At 46.0% G+C, this 25,013-nt stretch overlaps 1 protein-coding gene across 1 annotated transcript in view; it reads left to right on the top strand.

Annotated features, from left to right (window-relative positions):
* Positions 1-1,021: 1,021 nt before the first annotated feature.
* The window catches only part of LOC138527422 (arylamine N-acetyltransferase, pineal gland isozyme NAT-3-like), a 50,154-nt gene continuing 26,162 nt past the window's right edge, over positions 1,022-25,013 (top strand). Inside the window, exon 1 of the mRNA XM_069638558.1 lies at positions 1,022-1,087. The gene's annotated coding sequence lies outside the window, so the exon portion shown is untranslated. The remainder of the gene's footprint in view (positions 1,088-25,013) is intronic.

Below are 25,013 nucleotides of genomic sequence, written 5' to 3'. Positions count from 1 at the left end.
CTGTGCCAGTGGCATGCAGATTTTGGTCCACCAGCTTCTACTTTGTTTGCCTTTTGAGGTCCCCTAATCGTTTCATCACTTCTTTTGTGGTACTCAGAGCCACTCCTAAGGTAATCACATTAGCAATCATGTTGCTTATCAGTTCAGCACAGAGGGCATTTTTCTATTGCAAGGCTTGCCCTTTACCTTTGTAAGTTGTATAGGGTTGCTTCAAAGTCTACCATGTAGCCTATCATAACATCCAGCTCATCCTGGGTGATGTTTGGTACATAGCCTTCCTTCTTAACCACCTTCAGTGTTGGTGGATGTCATGTTAGGGGTCTGGATGTAGCTGTATGGAGATGGATGTACTTTTACATGTCCTAGGCCAGAATATCAAAGGTTAGCATGTTTTATTTTTGGTTGTGTCCCAGTTAGAGCACCTGTTTCTAATTATCAAAGGTGTGCTTTGGTGCTTCATCTCACTCCATTTGAGCAAGTTCTACCTGTTCGTTGTGCCTCTTTTTTTAGCGCTGCTCAAGTGATTATGCACGCTCTTAATGTTTGCTCTACTCAATGCCAGAGGCAACTGCTTACATAGGCATGGGGGGGCACTGCCCACCTTTGTACCAAAGCACTCGTTGAAATGCCTGCAGTCAGGCCCTCAGTAGTAAGCATGCACTAATTTAATGAATAAGTATATCCTGGCCCAGCTACTCTGCAGTGTGGTGGCATAGAGCGCAGGCGCGGGGCAGGTCTCATGGCATTAATGTTTTCTTTGTTCTCTACGCAGAGTTCTTTGGGGTCTGTGCAGAAAACATAATATGTATTATTGGGAGCCTGGCGGGAGATACAGGAGTATCCAAGTCAGCATGTTCTCATGCACAAACAGCGTACTTAGCTGAACTCTGTGACTGTCCTTCATGGTCAGATACCATTGTTCATTGGCTGTTTGATAGCCAATAATGTTTGAGATATTGTTGGTGGGTGGGTCAGAGCAGTGCTGGACCGATGCCGAGCAGCAAGAGCCAGGACAGAGTGACCGTTGGATTTGGAGAGTCCTAGCTGATTCAGAGAGCCTCGTGAGCAGACTGAACGTGTAAACGCAGTAAGTTTCTGAATTCTAGAAGCAAAACAATTCTCTTCCAGGCATCCACCTATCCTTCACTTCTATCTCAAGGCACCCCTATCTTAGTTGTTTTGGCATGTAAAAACAAAGTAACACGATTTTTTAAGCCTAGCGCCAGTATTTTACATTTCTCATATCTGCTTTCGTAGACTTCTGCAACTGGTGAGCTACACACAATGTGGTTCATTACGATATTGCAACTTTCCCTCTAGTAATTCCGGTGGGATACCGGCAAACTACACCTACCATTTCTGCCACCTGATATCCCAGTATTACCTGAGTAGTACGATCGGCGGAAAGGGTGAAGGGGCCCCTGAGGGATCCTGGGATGTGGAAACAAGGCACAATCACCACACACGAACGGATACGCCAGACACGAGGTTGTATTTCCAAAATCTAGGGTTTATTGCAAAACAAATAGTCTCAGTTGGCCAAATGGTGCCACGCCACCTCGATGTGTGTCTGACAGACCTCAAGAGATGCAAGAGAGCGAACAACGTACATCAGTTACATATATACAAAATGAGCCTCATACAATCAGCAATGACACATTTGATGCCGCCCCTAACTTCATTCTCTTTGATTCAGAAACAATGATTGACCATAGTGACGAATTTGACACCTCAGCCCGCTACATTTAGCAACAGTTTGCAATCTCAAATTTACAGGCACCATTCTTTATTTAATAGAACACAGCGCTTCTCTTTTCATGGACAAGCTGCGCGTAGGAGAATGGCACATTCCAGGTTTTGCTATCTCCTGGTTTCTGTTCGCACCCTGGAGGTCAACTTGCTCTCCGGGCCTCGCGGGGCCCAATTAAGGGGGGCTGTAGAAGAGAACATAATTAAACGCTTTTTACAAATAGTTTCGTACTTTGCTATTCTTCTAGGGAGACTCACTGGCATCCGTGTACTGATAAGAATGCCTTGCTTTCTGCTTCCAAGGATATGTGAAGGAGGAAAACAGGCCTTTCTGTCTGGCTCTTCGCGCAATGTTTCAACAAGCCTTTAATAACCTTGGACCATTGGAGCAGCATAATATCTACAGAAAAGCAGTTTTACATGAGGCAAAGTGGCGATGTTAAAGAGAAACTTAGAGAAAACAAAATGGCGATTCTGGTTACCTTAAAATGGCTGCACTCTAGTTGAACTAATAGCTACATAATAAGTAATGAGCATATATTCTTTATACTTTTAATGAGGCGGTTGGTCTTCGGCCAACCAATTATCATGCATTTCTTTCCACCTTAAGGGTGTTTAGTTTTTCTAGACTGACAAGGGCAGTAAGTTCCCATTCCATGGAGTCCAATCGGACTCCGTGGATGGGATAGCCCACATATGGTGCCAGTGATTCTGGCATTGATTTGCCAGTAAGGGCCTGATTTACCGGCAGTTCAGGTCTGCCGGTAGATCATTGAACCCACTGGCAATTTTATGTTTCCCCTTGTCCGGAATAAATGACAGTGCCGGAATTACCTGCATTTTTTCCAGTCCAGAGAATTTATAATGAGCCCCAATGTTATTGAACTAAAGCAGTCTGACACCATTTTGTTCAATGCAGAGGTCACAGAATTACTGTCCAAGAGGCTCTTTCTTACCCAGTAATCGTGACTCTCATTTCAGATTGTCCGATGCCAGCAGAACAGAATGACATGAACGTTAACCGATTTCATACAAGACTACATTTCTGTTTAGGACTGTGCCTTCAAACAGGAAACCAAGTTTAATTGTAGCAGCCAGATACACTACTCGAGAACCCACCTAAATTGAAGAAGTGGGCTGGCCAGAAAAGGAAATTGGAGTATTGCCATTCAAGGTGTGCCCATGAAAGGCCAGTACTGTGTGTCACATGGCGACATGTCAGGTTTGGAGGCTGCTGCCTCTGCAGAAATAAACACAGCCTGTGATCCAAGTAGATACAGGCCCAGCTTTGCTTGCGTTTTTCACTTCTCAGTCACCGTTATTATTCCAGAAAACTCGTCTAATCTCCATGTAGGCCTGTCCAGTTCTGTGCAAAGCTGACAACCCAATACAGCGTGTTACTGCACGCTGAGTGTGAGTTAATTCAAAACTCTTGACTATGTTGTACTTGAACCCGCCCATGACACAGTGGTGTAATTTAATGTAAAGCTGAGAACCCTCAGTTGATGTTTGCATCCTTTGTAGTAAAAGTCCCCTATTTGCACCTTCATCACTGTAGGTGAAAGCAAGTGCCTTTGCAGGGGATTGTTCTTTCATGAGCAGTATCTGGCAGAGGTTCGCATAGCATTTCGTTACTTCGAGGTGCACATAGAAGGTTAATCGTGCACCCATATACGCCGGAATATATTTGCTGTTCATTTTAACTGTACAAACGTTGCTGTAGAAGCAAAATGCACGTGTGTAGAAGTGAATGTGCGTGTTAAGCATACATGGTCCCAGATCTCAAGGCATCTACCCATGGAAGTGGTTGCATTATCGATAGGTATGAGAACAGAATCATGCTCTGGTGCAGCCAATCACGCTCAGCAGATTTCATATAAGTTTGTACCTATTGTTTGAACTAAGACTGTCCTTAAAGCTTGGGAGCTGGGCAGATAACACAGGGATGTCACTGCTTGCTTCTCAGGACTGTGTTTGTTCTGTCATCTATAGTTCCAATCGCAACAAAGATTCACTCACAATTCATCATCAATACTTTGGGTATCAGCATTTCTAAAACTACCATATTGTGGTGAAATGAAAATCGTTTTTTCTTACATTATATCTTGTACATTGATGTCTTCTAATGATTTGTAATTCAATACAGGTTTACCCTAGAACCAAATCCCTTTTACAATTTTGAGGACATCATTAGCGATGAAAAAACATCTATATGTCCTACACGATTCATTTATGGATAGCTCATCACCTACCCAGAATCCTTTAGACCAGTTTTATTCACCTTTCACCCAGATGGGGTTGACAGCAATGCTTGGCTTTTTGCAGTGTTGGGAAAGGGAGGCTGGTTAAGGGGGGGCCAAAGGAACAGCACCAGTTGTGTTGGTTGTGATTGTGTGTAGATCAAGAAAATGTTTTATTGGGTATTGCATGAATATATTGGCACAGCCAGCAGGCAACCATATTGATACAATTGCAATATTGGCATTATTGATAGGCACAGCCAGCATGCCTACATTCTTGATACTGGCCTCTATTTAAATCTCCAGCATAGCAATGTAGCCTTAGTGTGGCAATATTTGCATTATTAGACACAGTCAACACAAGTATCTTCTTACAGTGGCAATATTGGCTCTATTGGTCACAGCCAAGATGACTGTGTTCTCACAGTGAAGTACTGCATAAATGCGCACACCCTGCATGCCAAGGCCTTATTACAGTGGTAATATTTACTTTTTGTGCATAGCCAACGTGAGCATGTTCTTAAAGTAGCAATACTAGCATATCGTGGCACAGCTAGCATGAAAAGGTCTTCTTACATTGACAATATTGGATTTATTGGGGATAGCAATCATGAGTGTATTCTGACAGCTGGTATATGTTATGGAGACAGACATCACAAACATGTGTTGCTTAATACTCCTGTGTACTGTTTTTGGCAACTTGGCATCTCTTGGGTTCTTTCTTGTGTCACCCTACAAATCTGTTTACACATTTTATGTATTTTGACGCAATTAACCAAACATGTCACTATAAAATACTCCATTTGTACCCATTTTGTAAGAATCCACCTATTCCACCTTTCCCCCCTGCTTGTGATTCGGTTTCCTCACTATGTTTATTTACCACCTATTTACCTCCCTCCAGGTGAATAAATAGCCAGCCACAACTGGAAAGATACATTGTAATGACTCTGGCTAATAGGTGGCCAGCATACAGCATAGGTGAACAAAGAAAACTAGTCCAACATTTGGCTCGCAGGAGAACCAGGTGTATGTGTGAGAAAGTGCTGCATCCCTTCTTTCTGCATGTGTTTACTCTGGGAGACCCACTGGCAAAGCACAGTACACAGAAGGAGGACACGGCTTTTCAGTAGGCAGTGAAATGAGTAGAGAGATGAAAAGAATATTGAGCTTGGTTTTATGTCGTTTGTAGCCACACTATAACAATGCCCTCAAAAAGATTTTTTTAAAAGCTGCCATTCATTATCTATTATTATGAAAATAAAACCAGCACCGGCCAAATGTAAAAAATGTGTCTAGCAGTAACTTTTACCATGCTGCAAGGCAGGTCAGCTGCACTTCTGGTTATCAAAGAGGTGGTATATGTGGCAATTATCAAAGCAAAACTTAGCGCTGGTAATAACTGGCCATTGATGGTAGCAGCTGCAAAATGGTGAGACTACTTGGGCATTTAACACCAGTGCCTGACAATTGCCTAATACCTATACACAAGCCACAACTGTTGGCTCTGCCAATGCTTATTTTGAACAAGACTTCAGTGAAAGACACATAGGCCCTCATCACAAGTTTGGTGGTAGCCTGCCGGTAAAACCGGCAGAATACCACTAAATGGAATTAGCATTCCCGCTGCCTGATATCCTGGTATTTCCGGGATATTACAGGTGGCGGTGAATGCCTGTAATTCCCCATTCCACGGAGTCCCATAAGAATTACCTGAATTATGGCACCGTTATTACCGGTGCCAGTAATTGCAGCTGTTTTTTGATTGTGGTAAATCAGTCACCCCCAATGGAAAACGTTTAGTTTCCTGGTACAGAAAAACTGCTGGTATTGGTATTACCGCGACTTTTATTGGCATTTTTCCCACACCGGGAATCTTATAATGACCCGCATAGGACTCCATGGGGGGAATTAACTAAATTACAGGCACAGGTATTACCAGTGCTGGTAATTCCGGAAGCTATTGACTGTGGGAGGCTGATTTACCTCTGGCTCTTAGCTGCTGTGGAGCATGTTGTATACTGTGTGCTTGAAGGCGGGTCCCAACTTGCTCTGGTGTTCAGTGATATCATGACAACAGTCTACAATGTTTGTTGTGTATTCGTTCTCCTGTCCTCACACAGGAACGTATTGTGTCACCATATAAGATTAACAGCCTTAAGTTCTGGGAAGAGATTTCATTCTCAGCACAAGTTTATGGATAAGGGCAATTGATTGTCCTGCTTGAAAAACCATCATTTGGTAAGGAATGTTACTAGGAGGAGATAGGCGAGGTCAATATTTATTTGGGTTGAATAAGACGCTGATGGCAAACACAGTTGTTCCGGAGCACAGAGCACAGAGATCCAACGCAAAGGGGTGGGGTACAGATGTGTGATTTTTCACAGGTAGATAATTTAAGAGCAGGGGGAACATTGAGACGTACAAGGAACATAATAGAGAAATGAAAAAGTGCAAATAAATAGAGTGATTAAAGTGGTAAGAAGAGACAAGGGACAGGGTAAATGCAACTCAGGGTCTGTAAGAGACTGTTTGGGAGACATCCAGTTAACCAAGAAAAAGCAGTTCACAGAGAAGTCCAAGATTGGATATGATTGGTCCGTTCTATATAACAAAACATGTTTTCAGGTTTTCAGCTTTTTCCCAGTACTGGAGGTGATTTTATTCGGATCTGATGTAATTAGGGAGTAATTGAGGGTGACGAATGGTAAACTCATTACTCTTAGCACTCCTGAATCATCGCATTCCTTACGCTCCCCTCTTGCACATACACATTGTACGGATTTTGGGGAAGTGGGGCATTATGTTTTAAATTAGCTATTCTGTCTTTAAATCTCTGGCTGTGCGCCTACTTCAGAATCTGATTTTGTTCATGAGCGGTCACCTGGTGACGTGACTGGACGATCAATCCTGCTGCTGCTGGGTTTAAAACCAGGGTACTGATTGTAATGTATTTGTACCAATAGAAGGGTGGCATGCTCACAGTGACCCATTCATTGAAACAAATACTCACTCAATATGGCCGCTGTTAAAATAGAAAAAAGGGCTCTGCCTGGTGACTGGGGCTTGATGAAGGAGTGGTGGCCCGGAAAAATAAAAGGTAAATGGGCATGAAGGGGGCCAATGGGAGGTGACGACAAGTCTGACGGACCATGGGGAGCGGGTGGGAAGAAAGTGGGGTGGGTGCAAGCAGCGGTCAGCTTGCTCAGCACAAGCACTTGGATCATGACATTCTGCCCGTGACCTTAGAAACCTGATATTCTGCAATGCCCGCTTCTGGGGCTAGTAAAGGCCTCCTTCATTGACCTTTCTCCTCCCATCCTGCACAATGCCTCCATACTCAACCACAATAGGATGCTTCATGATGGAACAGTTGAAGGGAAGCACTATAAATCTCATCACTACCCAAGGAAGCGACTCCTGTGGTCTTAAAAGACATCAGACAAATATATAGAGTTAGCATTATAAATGCACAGTTTCTGCAAGATCCTGTGTAGTTATTAGTTACAAGCAAAAGAATGTAGACTCCACAATTTGCGAACAAACCTCTGAATTACCAACCACAGTGCTGCTTACCTACTCCTTTTGCTTATTCAGCAATGGCACCTTACTTCTCAATGGAATTACACACCACGTCGGATTCTCACACGACTAATGCAACCACAGATTTAGCATAACACTGTACAAAACTCCACAAACAGCTTGTGCCTATAGCTTGTACTAATGTTTCTGTACCACCTCATGAGCGTCTGTTCAAGTAATTACTCTCTCATTATATATTCAATGTACTGCCACAAACTGTGATGTCCAGCAATGCACTGCATACAGGCAGTTAGGGTTAGGAAGCCACACTCATGGTGGTTTTGTACTTTGAAATTAACAAAATAGCATAATATCACTCAACTAAATCACCAAGTCGTTGTGCAGTGTCAGGAGGCAGTAGATGTATGTGTCCTTCTGAATACCCCAAAAGGTTTGTGCAATATCTACTAATGCCGATGACAACTACTGCATATCCAGAACATGAATGGTGGCTTCTTACAAAATTCGTAACTCGCCAGTATTTTAGATTTTCTGTACAGTATGTTGTTAGATAATCTGTTTTTTTGTCTTTGGTGTGACTGTTAACAAGCAAATTGTTGGCTACTTTAAAAAGTGGTCCATTAAAAAAGGTGTCTTTTCTTTTTCAGAAAACATAATGAACCAACTGGAATATTTCAAGAGAATTTGTTACGGAAGAGCAAGAGAAAAAGCTGACCTGGACACTTTGACAGCTGTATACCAGCATCATATCAGGGCAATTCCATTCGAAAATGTCAGTGGCTACTATGGCGAAAACATTTTCCTTGGCTTAGAAGCCATATTTGAAAAACTTGTGAGGAAGTAACGAGGCAGATGTTACTGGGAACACAATTTTCTGTTCTACTGGATCGTTAAAGAAATGGGTTATGATGTCACACTCATTGGAGGCAATTCATACATTCCATAGCTGGAAATGTGCACTATAAATATTTGTCACCCTATGCCGATTGTAGTTGTTTATGGCACGACCTACCTGCTTGATGCAGGTGCAGGTATAGGCTATCAAATGTGGCAACCAATTGAGGTGGTTTCTGGCAAGGTAAACCATCAGATTCCAGGTAGGCTTTACCTCAAAAAGAAAAGGGGGCTTTGGTATCTTGACAAAATAGAGTGATACCAGCACAACCCCACTCAGCAGAATTCTAGCACTGAAGGATAAGAAACCTGCAAACATATTATGTTCTTCACGCTTCAGCCCTGCAGCATGGAGTTCTTCCAGCCTGTCTACACATACCTTCAGAAATGTGAAGATGCCATTCGTTCTTCTATTCTCCTCTGCTCCATTCAGCTACCGGGCGGGTACTTTGGTTTATTTAACAACAAACTAACCAAAGTAACATACAATTCCAAGGAAAATATGGATCTGATTGAGGTCATAAGACTTAAACATGAAGAGATTGAGAAAGCACTCATAGAGAAAATCACTATAAACTTAGAAAATAATGTCTTCTTTGTCAAAAAGGAAAGAAAGCACAGTTATCTTGTTTAGACAATCACATATAATGATTTATCTTTTGGATGTGGGATGCAAGGCTGTGGTATCCCCTATGTATCCAAAGCATGCACCAGGACACATTATCTATGCAACCCAGCTGTACATGCAGAGAAAGCATTTTCATGACCTCAAACTATCTAAACCTTTTGGAAATATACAGGATATATAAAGCAATATAGGTCTTGACAAGCACTGATACAAGTGTGCAAGATGTGTCAGATTATGTGTTCAAAGAAAGTGTGCCGCAAAATCATATGTCAATAAATCTGGAGACATGTTAGTCTCTAATTGAAAATGTTACAAGCATAAGTGCTCTTTAATAAGTGGGGTGTCCACATCACATATGCTGGGTATTGACATCCTATGGCTAGGTATTCACATTATTGAACATATAAGCATTGTTTGATCATGTGCTAATTTTCCGGCAATGGCTGCATTTGTGGCTCAGTAAGAAAAGTGGGTAGGCTTGCTTAGTGAGGGAGAGATGCATCTGATAGAGCTTGTTCTCATCTGGTGACGCCTGTAGAACCAGGAGAAACTGTGTGTGCAAGCTTTCTAGGTGTGATTTGTTAGGTTCACTGCACTTGTTGTGTATGTAAGGGTGACGTCCAGTGTCTGAGTTGTTTGTTGCCTGCAGGTATTGGGTTTGTAGTGTGATTAGAGAGGGTTCTGTAGTTTGTGTTTTTGGTGGGATATTTCACTAGCACTATGGATGTGAGTTGTATGTGAGAGGTTTGAGGGTGTGGAGAAGAGATGGAAGTGGTTAGTTGGTTGTGGTGATCTCTGGGTGTTGAGTAGTTTCATTGTCGGTTCTTCATTCTTTATTGTCCCATGTTTGATTTGGTCCAGTTGCATGGTTTGTAGAGGCGCACATCTAAACTAAATCTAAACAACTAAATCAGTACAATTCTAGTGTGACTAAATGGAAAAGCGGCATTAACCAACCCAATGCAAAAAAGCAGCAGGAACCCAATTGGTTCAAATAATATTGTGATGTCCCTTACCTTCTTCCTGTGGATAGGGGAGGGCTGCAGGGTGGACAGGCCAACAGGAATTACCCTTATCCACTGCCCTTTGCCAGCTGCCCTTGAAAGGCTGCCCTGGGAGGGTCCATTATGAGTGGTTGGGTCACATGACCGCCAACAACACTGACCAGGAGTTGGCGAGAGTTTAGGGAGTGGGTCTCGGGATGGGGATGGGAATCAGGAGTGGAGACTTTTTCCCTATTTTCCCTTTTCATAAGGGTTACATTTGATAAAGTTACATGATAAGGGGATAATTTATTAAACTTAAGGGTAGGGGGTCAGTATTAATTAAATTAAGGGCATGGGGCAGAATGAATTAATTCAATTAAGAGCAGAGCGGTTGGAATTATTCAATTACAATAAGGGGACAGGGAGGTCAAATTAAATATTTGAATTAGGGGAAGGGGATCAGCATAAACTAAACTAAAGGATTAAAAGTATGGTTAAAGGGAGGAGGCGTTGGTGGGGGTATAGGCCAAAAGGCCTTGACTTACCTGCATTTTGGCATTGAAGGGTTTTCCTGGCATGTCGGTGGGACGCGAAACGGCTTCCTCTTGCACTCTGGTTCTTTTCTTTCCCCACTAGGTGTTGCTGGTAGGGTGGCGTGATCCCAGTACCACCAATCAGGGTTTGGAGGAAAGGTTTGGAAGAGGGTCTCGGGATGGGAATGGGAATCAGGAGAGGTTTTCTTTTTCATTTTTTCTCACTTTTTGTAAGTGTTAAATTTGCTAAAATTACAGGACAAGGGGTTCATTGATTAACATTAATGGTAGGGGGGTCAGTATTTATTAAATCAGAGGCGGGGTCAGAATTAAATTAATTGCAGAGGGGTCAGAATTAATTAAATTAAGGGTGAAGGGGTCGGAATTATTTAATTCAATTAAGGGAATTGTGTCAGAATTAATGAAATTAATCGCAGAGGGGGTTGGAATTAAATAGTTAAAGTAAGGGCAGGGAAGTCAAGATAAAGTAATTGAACTGAAGGGCAGCGGTCGGGGTAAAATTAAGTTTAAGGCGGGGCTTAGCAGGAGTATGGGCCAAAAGGCCTGGACTTATCAGAGTTTGGCATGCAGGGGTCCATCTGGCGAGGTGGGGTGAAGCGAAATGGCTTCCTTTTGCTTTGTTTGGTTCTTTTTTGTTTTTTTCCTTTGTGTTGCTGGTAGGGTCGCATGACCCCCAGCAGCACCAAATCATGGGTTTGGGGAGTTTTGGGGAAGGGTCTTGGGATGGGAATCAGGAGTGGGTTCTTTTTTCCATTTGTTTTCTGTTTTTTAAGGGTTACATTCGATAAAGTTATAGGACATGTGGTTAATTGATTAAAATGAAGGGTATGGGTTCAGTATTAATTAAATGAAGGACAGAGGGGTCATAATTATTTAAGTAAAATAAGGGCAGAGCGGGGCCAGAATTTAATATCTAAATTAAGGGCAGGGGAGTCATATGTCACATATTGCTTTCATATGTCCAGAAGACCCCTTCTCTATTGAAACTGTACCCTCTTTTCTTTTCTTCACTTTCAAGACCTATGTCTGGAACTTTGGAAGGAAGCTGTTGGTAAACAGCTCAAAGACATTGCCCTGTCATGTTAAATTAAGTTTAGTGTGTGAGGGTCAGCTTAGGATTTTGGTCACAGGACAGAGAACTTTTTTGATTTAGACATGCTGACACAGACGTTTTAGTTTTGTTGAGGCAGAGAAACCCCCTCATAGGGTCTCATTACGACTTTGGAGGCAGCCATGGTGCTGTTAGCACCATGGCTGCCTCCAAAGTCGTGTCCGGGTTCTCGGAATGGGTACTTACCGGGTCATTCCAACCTTGGAGGACCCGGTAAGTCCCCATTCTGAAAACCATTCCCCATTCTCATTCGAGCCCCCATAGGGCTCCTTGGGAATGGGGAAGGAGCTAATATTATTCTTATTATTAGCTCCCTGGTCCCTTAACGGTTTCCGCTAAGGGCGGCTGATAAAACCAGCTAGCCTTAGTTGGACCCGCTAAGGGACCTCGGAATGATGCGGTAAGGGGTTAACGGCAACGGCATCCTTACCGGTGCCGTTAACCCCTTTCCAGCACACTTATAATGAGGTCCATAGACCTAGGGTTAGATAGGATTTCCCCAACCCCTCTTTTTGTTTTTATAATAAAAATGCATTCTTTCAATCTAAAACTTACTGGGCCTCATTACGACTTTGGAGGCAGCCATGCCCTTAATAAGGGCATGGCTGCCTCCAAAACCGTGTCCGGGTCTGGGTTCCCTGAATGGGGAATTACGGGGCCATTCCGAGTTTGGAGGGTCCGGTAATTCCTCCTTCAGGGAACCCAACCCTGGGCCTTCCCCATTCCCATTTGAGCCCCCATAGAGCTCAATGGGAATGGGTGAGGGAGCTAACAATGGGCCGATTACGACTGGCTCGTTGTTAGCTCCCTGGTCCCCTCGCGGGACCCGCTCTGGACGTCTGGTAAAACCAGACGTCCACATCGGGTCCCGCGAGGGAACCTCATAATATTGCAGAATGGGTTTAACGGGGCCGCCACCATTAGCGGCACCCGTTAACCCATTCCGCAATTGTTATAATGAGGCCCACTTTGTCCGAGTCTTACTCTTGATCCCTGTTAGGCAAAATCCTGTGCAGTGCCCTTAGGGACCACTACACAAAATAAAGACTACAGGTGGCAATACAAGTTTTACCTTTGGTACAAGCCTGTACCGCTATGTTAGAGTGGTAGCAGTGGCGGAGCAGCCAGGCTTATCTCAAGAGTATTTGAGCAGTAGCAGAGATTACACAAAGGGACCACAATTACTGTGACTCAAGCAAACACTGACTCAAGGTTTCAGGTAGAAAAATATAAGTACATTTATTTTTAAACCATTTGTTATAAACACAACACTTCTATGAAACTTAAACACAAACCACACGTAAAATATACTACAACTAACCAATTCACTTTGTACAGTAAAACTCAAGGGCCCTCATTACGACCCTTGCGGAAATCAACTGACATGACCGCCATAGCGTAAATAGCATTTCCGCCACTGCACGATGGAGGAAAGTGCGGCTAATTCTGACCCATCGGGCACGAGCATTACGCCATGGCGGAAGTGCAAAGTCCGCGATGGCGGAAATGACCCCAAAACGCCCCTTACCGCCGTCGTACGTCGCCCTAGGTGCAATTCCGCCACCCATCTTAGCGGTCACCGTAATGAGCGGTCAGCGCTAAATACAGTCACCGTAAATATACGGAAACGGAAGTAAAAACATGGGGCCGGAACGGGAAACAGCACGCCGTACACCTATAAAATCAGAATCCCAACACAACCATTAAAAATCCGACCCTGAGACACATCCCAACCCGTTAGCCACCCCAGTTAAAAAAATAAATATGGGAAAAGTTGCTAAAAAAGCGTGCGACCGCAAGCGGCAGGTCCACTTCTCCCACGAGGAACTCACCGTGCTCACAGAGACCCTCCAGGAGAACGCTGCCGTCGTCTTCTCGACGCAAATGACCAGGACGGCACTTGCGAACAAGAAGGCCATATGGGCGCTGGTGGCACAGCGGGTAAGTGCGGTGGGGACCGCACCCCGCAACCCACAGCAATGCAGAAAGCGATGGGACGACCTACGGATACGCGTCCGGAGCATACTCTCTGCCAACCGGAACATTGCCACAGCTACCGGGGGAGGATCGGAATCACCCATCAAGTTGACCCCCTGGGAAGAGCATAGAGGGAGTCGGAGGGATGGAGAAAGGAGTGCCGACATCAGAAGAATCAGGTAGGTGGCCCAAATAAAACCATGCCAAATCCACAATTACCAACCATGTGAAGTACCATGTGTCCCCATAGTGCACTAGAAACACATGTCCAGGAGAACGACCACATACATTGCCATGACAGCGCCCCATAAAAGTCAGATTAAATAAATAAATATTAAAAAATCCAAAAAACACACTCTACATGTGCAGCATGCACACCCTAACTGCAGACTGCAAAACAACTGCATCCCCAATGCACACAAAAATGAGACCACCTCCAAGGCCCTGACCCAAATCACCCCCAGGTACCACCCCAATGCATGTGATACAATTGCCATTACAATTACCACAGACCCATGAATAACGCTCGCCCTCCTTTACTCCACCACAGGGTCAGATTCCAACGACGAGCTGCAGGACACCCCTACCAGCACACCTGCAAAGAGGGCCAAGACCAACGGCCAAAGACCCTCCACCTCAGCTGCACGGATCAAGACACGGCAGCAGCACAAATCGAGTGGCAGCACACTGGAGGGGACATCAACAGGCACCCCAGCAGCCAGCATGTCCACAACAGCAGCACCACAGGTCCCCCCAATGGATGCCACAGAAGGCACTGCTTCTGGTGGCAGCAGCACCATAGGTGACACTGCTTTCATGCCAGCATGCTCCGACACAGAAAACGGTGCTGTAGATGTAGGATCCATCCATGACCTGTCCCAATCCCCCTGTATGTTTCATCCCATACACCATGAGGACACCACGCAGGGGCACCCACAAGACGACGACTGGCCAACCCCCACAAGGCCTGTTGCAAGGCAACATGAGGCGTCCAGCCCCTTTGTGACACCACCGCAAATGGGCATGGCCCAGCAGAGGCAACAGTCCCTCGAGCAGATGATAGTGCAACAGCAGCAAATGGCCACGCTCCTCAAGGAGCATGCTGATGAATGTGGGGGTTCTAAGGCAGCCATTGAAACATCTACTGAGACACTTAGGGCAGAAATGGAGCGTAGTACAGAGACACTAAGGGCACAAATGGAGAGAAGCACCGAGAGCCTGAGGGGACAAATGGAGAGAAGCACCGAGAGCCTGAGGGGGGAACTGCATGCGACGTCCAAAGACGTATGTGGTGAACTTGCCGCTGTGCGCCGTGTGCTCACTGAGCTCTCACAAACCCTTAGGGACATGCATGGACGTGAGCAGGCAGAGACATCATCCGTTGCAAGTTCCGTCCAGGGCAGCCCCCAACGTAGATCTGGGAGGAACCGGCGCTCCACAGGCAGGGGTGCCCCTGATACCCAGAGAGGGGGCTTGCAATAGCGTCTGCCCACTGACGATGAGCGTCTTCGGACACTGGTGTTCGGGGGGGAGGTGGGAGGGTGTAGGGGGTGTGTTGGGCTTCATTGGGTGGCGGGTCTATTGGGTGTGTAATGTCATTTCACATATGCAATACAACTCTTCACAATCATCCAATGAGATGTGTGGACATTGATCATTGTGTACGAGGCCTATCTTTGCGTACAGTCCACATTGTGCATGTCCCAGACACACACAGTGCCACAAGTCCCGTGTCCATGTAACAGCCACCAGGCGTGAGTGCTAGAAGCATGCATCTATGAGATTCTGACGTAATTCACGGGCCTCCTGTGCCTCGCGGACCCCTTCAGGTGCTGCCACATCCCCACCCTCATCATGACCATCTTCAGGTGCTAGCAGTTCTGCGTCGGGGGGCATGGCCACATTCCTACGTACGCACATGTTGTGTAGCATGACACATGCCATGACCATCTTTGCCACCTTCTCATGGTGGTACAGGAGTGCCCCGCCAGACCTGCTGAGGCAGCGGAAACGAGCCTTCAGTAGGCCGAATGCCTGTTCTATGACCACACGGGTACGTGAGTGGGCATGGTTGTAGTCCTCCTCATGCTGGTCCTGTGGGTTCCGGATTGGTGTGAGGAGCCATCTCTTCAGTGGATACTCGCAATCACCTGTATGTGGACGAGAAAGGATGTTTGTGGAATGTCATTGCTACGTACGCACCCCCACCCCCTTCCTGCCAGGTCATTCACGCATCACATACCCCACATACTCATGCATTAAATGAGACTCACCGAGTAGCCAGGATCGGCGCCCTGCGTGTCGCTCCATGTAGCGTGGTATTCTAGAGTTCCGCAAGACCATAGAATCATGTGTTGATCCTGGAAATCGGGCAGAACAATGTGTAAAGATCCTGTTGGAGTCACACACCATTTGTACATTGATAGAATGATATTGTTTCCGGTTGCGGTACTGGGCCTCCATGGCATGTGGGACAACCAATTCCACATGGGTGCAGTCGATGGCACCAATGCAACCCGGTATGCCGGCAAGTGCATGGAATCCCACTTTTGTGTTTGTAAGCTCCTGCTCCGAGCGTGGTAAAGTGATGTAGTCGTCTGAGTGCTTCAGGAGGGCATCAAGCACTTGGAATAGTGTCCGTGAGAATAGGGGCTGTGAAATGCCATGCAACTGTCCGACTGTGTGCTGGTAGGTGCCTGTGGCCAGGAAGTGGAGTACAGACACCACCTTCAGTAGGGGTGGGATGGCGGTTGGGCTATCTATCATGCTTACAAGGTCAGCGTGTGTCATGTCGACAATGGCGGTTATGGTGTCCCTGTCCAAACGGTAGAGGGTGTGGATCTGCTCAGCTGTGAGGTTGAACGGATTAGCTCGGAGGAGTGGGATTGCGGGCTGTCTGCGTGGTGGTAGTGGCTGTGCTGGTGGTGCTTGCTGGCCATGCCTTGCCCTCCTCCTCCTCCTCCTGCGTCTCCTCTGTGCGGCCGGTTGTTGCAGTCGTTGGCATTCGTCTTCTTCTTGAAGTTGGAGTACTTGCAGTGCAATCAGGTCCCCCAGGCCCAACATCGCTAGTCCTGCCGGTAGCATTCTGGAGTGGGTGTGGTTGTGGGAGGGGTTTGGGTATGCAATTTATGTGTTTTCAGGCTGTATAGCCGTCACCTGTGGTGATTCATTCCACCTGTGTCAGCTGCAATGCCTTTCATGCGAGCACGTCCCGCACACGACGCTGCAAATCGACGCATGGCATCTTGCATTCGCATTCATGTTCTTAATCCCGAAGGCTGTGGAATATTGGTTTACATGTTGATTCTGCTATGGTCCCATTGTTGCACATACGATATTTGCATTCGCGAGCAGACTTGTGAAGGGTCAGCGGAATGTAGTGCTCGATCAACGGTGGACCCTCATGCAGCACTGTACCGAGGTTCACCGACGGCGGGGAGTCCCATCAGTGAATGAGGGCAGTTACCATTTTCACACACAGATGCACTGCATAGATGTATTTGTGAATACTAGCGTTCACAGATGCCTTTTCAATGTGATGTTGCAAATTAGGAATTCGAAGGACAGCGCTTTCGGTTTTCAAGTAGCGGCATGGAGACGCCCACAGGTCTGACTGGAAATGTAACGTTCTATTGTTGAATGTCCTTGGGACAGGGCCCATGACGGGAATGCAATTTATGATATGATTTGAATGGGATGCGCTATAGCGTAGTGGACGATAAGGCAGGACGTTCCCTAATACATGTGACTTCACTACACAAGGGATCCGGGCAGGAGCACAGTGGATTTTGAAGGCTGCATTACGCACAGACTCAATGGAAATTTCGAATGTGATGTGAGTGAATATTCAGGCGTTTTCATTACGGGATGAGGGAATGATGAATGGATGCATGGGAAGATGTTTTAATTGGGAGTCGGCCATGTACATGGCTATTTGGAATGTATCCCCTTCCCCTGCGCTATGTGATGCAAGGCTGCCATAGTGGGACCATCGTCTGTCTGCCCTTGTTGAACCCTCCCTGTCTCGGCGCGCCTTCAATCACTTGTGTCTATGCACGTTGATGATCCCATCTGATGGATCCTGTTCTGACAGGCGCATGCACACAGACACTCGTTTGTAATGGTGTATTCACCTCGATTTGTGTCGTAATGATTCGGAAGTGATTTTTGATTGCAATTGATCCTTATGAGTGGGCTAGCATGCATATGGTTGTAGGTTTGGTGTGTTGGATGTAGTGAGTATTACATATGAAGTTCGGATGCCCATACTATATTTTTTTTCATTTGGGTGACAGGTATCTCCACCCCTTCTGCCGCTGCCATCTGTACGCCACTCCTGCAGATGGCTTCTACAGTCGACACCTGCAGCTTCGAGTTAATCAGTGGAGCACCATTACGATCTTATGGGACGATCGGCAATGGCCCACATGCCCTTACGCAGTACTAGTGGCTAGGTGCAGCATACCTAGCTTCCAGCTGGACTAGTGCCTACTTCATGGGACGGGCCTGCGGTCCTAGGCGCTTCCATGTTGCCTTTTTGGACGTGGATGTAGCCCCTGTGTGCCATGGAGGTACAGGGCGTCACACATGGGGAAGCTGGTCATTTATTGCGGGTGCAGCCCACAGTAATGCTGATCATTTGTGAGTTTATGCTCAAATGGCTGTATGGCCTTGGTGATTTTGATGTGCATTAAACTTATATTCAGATATTAACCGTGTAGCGTTATTCTTTGCTAGTAATGTGGCATTTTCCGATTTGTGGCGCGATGTATAGAGAGGTGTTCTGCATTGGGTTCCGGCTTCTGGGTACAGTTGTGTGGTACGTGCTTATGCTGATGGTTGTTTTGACTACTGCCATGTGTACAGGGCTGGTGCAGTCTCCCTCAGGTTACTGCTTTGACTGTTGGTTTACACTGGTGGCAAGCGATGGGGGACTGTTGTTGTTTTGTGTCATGGAATTTTCAGTTCATTTTGATGTACTTGCACCTTCAGATGCTTGTGCTGCATCAGTACGGCAATGGTGTGTTGCCAATTGTGGATGGCCACTCACAGGGCACTTGGGGCCCCTGCATGCATTTGTTCGTTGGCATGCATGGGTGACTTGTACATTTCACTGGTTGCATGGTGTGACTGCATTGCGCCTACGAGGAGTTGTGCAATGTGGCCAGGGAGTGGAGTACAGGCACTCAGTAGGGCCATTACGGTTGGTTCGCGATGCCGTAGTTCTCGCCATGGCGGAATGGTACTTTACGCCATGCTTGATGGCGTTAGGTGAATGTCCGCTGGGGTCAGCATTCGCGTACCGTTGCGCCATGGCAGATATTGCGGTTTTGCAAGGCGCGCGTGCGCGTACTTGGTGCAGTTACCGTTGGCGTTCATTACGGTGTCGCTAATCGCATCGTACTTTACGGTGATGGGTCATAATTGCAACGGCTGGTATTCGATGGCGGTATTACATTTCCGCCATCGTTTTTCGTATTCCGCCAGGGTCGTAATGAGGGCCAAGGTAAATACCCTGTGTTTGAATGGGCCGGTGTTACGAACAAAACACGTTACAGTGAATACAATTGCGATCACTTTTTGACAGTTCGGTCTACTAAATAAACACGTATCCGTGACATGAGATGCTACTGGGGCAAAAACACACTTAGAACCTGAGATACCCAGAGGGAGTTGGAGGCAAAAATCACAGGCAATATTTTGGTTATGCAGATAGAATCGAGAAACACTCAGAGACAGGAGTTCAAAAGTCAAAGGGCCGGAGCCAGGTTCAAGTGACACCGGAGACCTGTTGCCAAAGATCACACTGTTAAACAGTTCACGATTCAGCGTAGCCAAGAGTACTTTGATATTGTCAATGTTCGGAAGAAAAAGTTATAAGAAGGAGGGAAGACACGGGCAAGCCCTGAAGACGAAGAAAAGGGATTCACCCAGTTTCCTCAAGGAGAACACAGTACCTTATTCCAATGGTGCATCTGGTGCCCTGGTGTTCCTGTTGGTTTCCCGCAGACCCACGATTCCTGGAGCTTCATTGTGAAGGAGGACATCTGAAGGTGGTCTGCACCACACAGGGATGAAGCCGGCAGCCGCGACAACAAATAAAAGGTGCGCTCCTTAAAAACAGGAGAGGCTCATCAGGTGGTTATCCGGATCACTACAGCAGTGTGCAGCGATTTCGACCTGGAAGGAGACCTCTGGCTGAAGAAGATGAGCTGGTTATCCCCACCAGGCTCACGGGAAGAAGACTCCGGACTGGATCTTCTGTTAATCGTTGAAGGGTAGATAGCTCAGGACTGCATCAGGGCTTCACAGGGACGGGGTAGTTGCAGCAGCCATCGTTCTCTCTGCTTCTCTTCGGTTCCTTGTAGTTCCAGTGGCGACTCTGACTTCTAGCCCAAGAGACCTGCCTTTTAATGCGCAAAACCCCCATTCACACAGCCTGGCTGTCAATCACGCAGCAGGGGGGTTGTCCGGCCGGGACAACCACCTCAGCCAATCATGGCAAAGTGCGACTTGGGTTTCCTAGGATACCCTGTGCAGGGGGTGACTGCACCCCCTCCTCCCATTCAGTCTACCTAGACACCCAGGCGCCAAGAAGAGGACTTCTCTGCAGATGCCCGCCAAAAGACGTTGAACAAAAAAGGCGAACCTAGTTTGCCGCGCAAAGTAAAACACAAGAAGGAATTTAACAAAAAGAAATGGCGAATAAACCCAACCAGAGCCAAAAGAAAGACGATTTGGTCAAGCGGGTTTATGTTTGAGGCTAATATAATAGCCAAGAACAGTACCACGTTTATCTAATATAATCGCGGTAGAAAAGTTAGGGTAGATACCACTGCCACCAGCCAAGTCTAAATGTTAAAAGAGCGAAACAATGCTCAGGGCGGTACAGACAGAAAAGGGGTACAGATTAGCCCTTTCCAATACTCCATGTAAGATGGGGTGTACTGGGTCTGTGGTAAAAATGACTATGTAAAGTAAATGGAAACTTTACTTTTCCCTGGGGGACAGTAGTCAGCCCCAGCGAAATGGAGTCAGAGGGAAGTCTGAAAGACAACCCTGGGTTACTACACTGAAGGAGCTGTGTAACCCATACAAGAACAGGGGCACCTGGAGTAGGGTACCCCAGTGCCCAAGATCACACAATGAGTAAAAACACATAGGCCAAAACACATGGAAGAGTGGAAAAAAGGATGTACACTCTTACCAGGTGGAAAAAATAAACTCCAGAAATCCAGAAAAGCTGCTGGGGTACTCACTAGGTGAGGGAAATTAGCCCTAGAAGGATAATTCTCCCTAACAATCCCTCACAGAGGTCATGATGGGCTTGCAAATGAAGCCCCACTCACACACAGATGCAACAGGCCAGAAGGGAGGAAAAACCATGTGGCCATCAAGATCATTGTCAAGCTACCATTTACAAGGCACACAGAAGGTTAAATCACCGAGCATACTTAATGTAGAACATAAACTGCATTAGTCTTGACAGCAGACATTATGATTTGTTTAAATGCAACAGGATACAACTTGAATGCAAATTTATCAATGAAAAAAGCAAATCTGGATAACAACTTCAACAGTGAGACATGTTTGATGTACATGGCCCTAGCCACATCGGAGGGTCGTGGCCTCGCCTTGTTGCCTGTATCTCTCAGCTGGCTCATCTGCTGCCGTCATGGGCTGCGGGGAAAGGGGGGGTTTCGATGTGGACAATGGAAGGTAGGCTAGAGGCAGTACTGCGATTTGAACCCATTGCCGTAGTGGCAACCTAACCCTAAGTGCTGCAGCAAAGTTGTTTGCAGTATCCATGATCTCTGCATGATGGCTCATATGCAGCCTCATTTGCTCATGAGTGATGCACTGCAAGACATTGTATGTTACTCACAATAATTTACTAATTGCCGTAACCATATTTCTGATCGCCCTTGCTTCCAGTACTTTTACATTGCAGAATCTGACATTTCCCTTGACAATTCAACTAGGCTTTTTTCCAGCATGCTGCATGTGGAGGTAAGTTGGTTGCACACTGGCACATCTATTCCTAACAGGTGGTGTATGGGTTATTGCGGGCCCGGGTGGTTCTTGCAGATCTTACTACGTACTGTAGTGTGTTTGCTTCTGGGTTTGTTGAGTTTGATTGTCCAGGCTGTGTGTCAGAGTCATGGTCCTCAGGTTGTACCGTTGGTGCACTTGTGGCAGCAGATGGCACCGTGATTGATTCACCTTAGTTCTGGGCTGTTCCAACTCTGGTGGGCTACTCCTCTTCTTCCTCCTAAAGTAGTTGCATTTTAGTGACTGGTTAACCCATATCCTTCTTTTGTTGTTCATGTTCCAGATGGGAAATGTATATAAAGGAATTTGGTTGTGTGTCATGTATGTTGGACAGGGCATCTTGTTACAGGTTTATGTGACGGGTGGTGTTAGGCAGAATCCAGTGCAAATCCCTTAGGGAGCACTACACCAGATTAGGACCACATGTGAGAGCAATAAATCCCCTTTGGTATCAGTCTGTACCACAAAGATTTAGTTGGTAGCTGTGGCTGAGTAGTCAGACTTATCTCAATAGAGAGATGAGCAGTATTCAGGATTTACACAATAGGCCTACTGTACTATGGCACAAGGAAACACTGACCAAAGCTGGGTAGTTCAAAAGTAGATCTATATTTATTTTATACAATTCTAAGTAAACACATGTATCACAGTATCAAGCAAGTTAAATTAAGTCAAATAGAAAAATATACACAAATAAAATAAATAAATTGTAGACCAAGTGAACCAGAGTGAAAACTGAGCAAAACGGCACAGTGACAACTACACACAAGGGATCCTGTAGCAATTTCTCACAAGGGAGGGAAAACACAAGTTATCTAGAAATAGGTTCTTATACACACTAGTAACACTTCCCATCAGTTGTGAACCAGTTCAGCAAGACAGTGCATCAGTATAGGCAATACTTCAAATGAAAACTGAGCAAAATGGCATTTCAAAATGATTATGCAGTTGGAAGAAAATGGTAGTTATAAGAAAGGTTTGCACGACACAGTTCGAAATGAGAATTAATCTCGAGAAAGCAGGTCTAACAAATGTGACCAGAGTCAGTAGGCCTGTGCCAGAGTTAGTGGTACAGGGCAAGGACCCAGGAGCAAAATGTTCTTCTAGCTGCAGTCAAGTCTTTGGGTAATGATGTTGAAAAGGTGGTTGCAGAAAGCGAAAGACAAGGTTAAGAGAGAGGGGCGGCCAACCCAACAGGTAGGCATAGGATTTAAAACACCTTTAGCACTACCGCGAAGAAAGGGCAGCCTGGTGGAACAATGTACCTTAAAAATGAAGAAGTGGCTCCTACTGTGGCGGTTGTTCCTGGTAGTTTCTGCAGTTCGGGTGATCCAGCAGAGGAAGAGGGACTATCGTCGTGGAGGAAGGTTTGAGGTACTGAAGTACCCAGGGATGAAATCAGCCGCGGTGCTGCCAAACGAAGTTTAAAAGGTACGCTCCTTTTAATCGCGGTCCGGGTCGATAGCTGCTTGGCTATCCGGTCTCTGAGTGCGGGGCACTGGCGATTAAGACCACAGCAGGTTCGGGAAGGCGATTGGCAAAGTGGTTGGCCCCCCCAGCTCAAGGGAAGAAGGCTCTTTCAGAAGGAGATCTCCTCTCGTTGTGTGGAGAAAAGTGGTGAGACGCTGCAGCAGGGCTTCACCGGTGGTGGTAGTCGTTGCAGGGTTCTTTGGCTTCTCTCCTCTTCGGTTCTGTAGTTCCATTGGCGAAGTCTTGCTGTTCCAGTCCTCAGGACCCTGCTTTTATGCAGAAAGAGACCCATTCATACAGCCTAGCTGTCACTCACACAGTAGAGTGGTCATTTTAGCGGTAGACCCTCCAGCTTATCAGGTTAGAGTGCGACCTGAGTTTCTGCGGCAACTCTGTCCAGGGGTCCTACTCGCCCTCCCACACAATGGACCTACCCCAGACCCAGTGGAGCCGAAAGGAGGGCTTCTCGGCAGAAGCAAGCCAACAGGACGAACAAAGGATCCCCGACCTGGGTTAGGATCGTAGAGGAAGACATGAGAAAGAAGTTATATTAAAGTTCTGGCAAATAAAACCTACCGGAGCAAAGATAATATTAAAATGCATCAGCGTTATGTTAGTGGCTGTCAGAAAAAGTGGTAGCCTCGAACAATGGGAAAATCCCATAGGGAAATATTCGCAGTCGAATATTTATGGTAGTAACTACTGCCACCAGCCAGACACTTTAGAGAGAGGGTCTTTAAGGTACCCCCTCGAAAATGAATGTAGGGGAAAAACTATTAACCCTTTCCAGTACCTCCATATTAAGATGGGTTGTACTGGTTAAGTTCATTAAAATCGACTAGTAAAGTCAATGGGGACTTTACATTTCCTGGGAGACAGTAGTCAGTCCCAGGGTATGGAGTCTATGTTTGGGGGTCGCTACGACACCACTGTGTCACTGCACTGAGGGTGCTGTGTAACACATGTGAATAAAGATGGTTCCTATGGGGGAGAGAAAATCCCATAGGCATTAAACACAAAAATAGCATAGAATGCACATAGCAGAAATGCCTACGAGTGGGAAAAAGAGTCTCACTCTTAGCAGGTAAAAAGAACAAACCCTTCAAATCCAGCAAAGCTGCTGGGGGACTCTATAGGTAAGGGAAATTAGCCATGAAATGAGAATTCTCCCTAACACTCCCCCCCAGACTAAGGGACAGGAGGATCTAATCCGCTCCTGGATGAGTCTCTTACCTCTAGTCAGTTATAAACATCCTAGAGAGCCCATCAGCATTTTGGTGGTGACATCCTGACCTGTGCTCAATGGTAAAATCAAACCCTTGGAGGCAGATTGACCATCTTAGCAGTTTTGGGTTTTCCCCTTTCATTTGCATTAACCATCTCAAAGGTTGGTGGTCTATTTGAATGATGAAAGTAGATCCATACAAGTATGGTCTAAACTTCTTCGAAGCCCACACAATGGCGAAACATTCTCTCTGAATAGTTGCCCACCTTGTTTCATGTTCCTTCAGTTTCCTACTGATGAAGCAAATGGGGTGCTCCCTACCTTTCTCAGCCAGTTGACGGAGTACTACACCTATACCTATATTGGAAGCATCTGTCTATACAATGAAGGGTTGGTGGTAGTCAGGAGCTCTGAGAACTGGGGCTTGACAAAGGGCTTTCTTCAGGCTTTCAAATGCCTGATTGCACTCCTCATTCCATTTGACCTTTTTAGGGAACTTAGGAGAAGAGATTACATTCAGTGGAGAAGCTAAGGATCCATAGTTCTCAATGAAATTCCTGTAATACACAGTGAGGCCTAGGAAG

Source organism: Ambystoma mexicanum, chromosome 1q, assembly GCF_040938575.1.
Source record: "Ambystoma mexicanum isolate Mex_15411 chromosome 1q, UKY_AmexF1_1, whole genome shotgun sequence".
Taxonomy (NCBI): Eukaryota; Metazoa; Chordata; class Amphibia; order Caudata; family Ambystomatidae; genus Ambystoma; species Ambystoma mexicanum.
The sequence above is the reverse complement of the archived record's forward strand: the minus strand, read 5'-3'. Positions and strand labels throughout refer to the sequence as shown.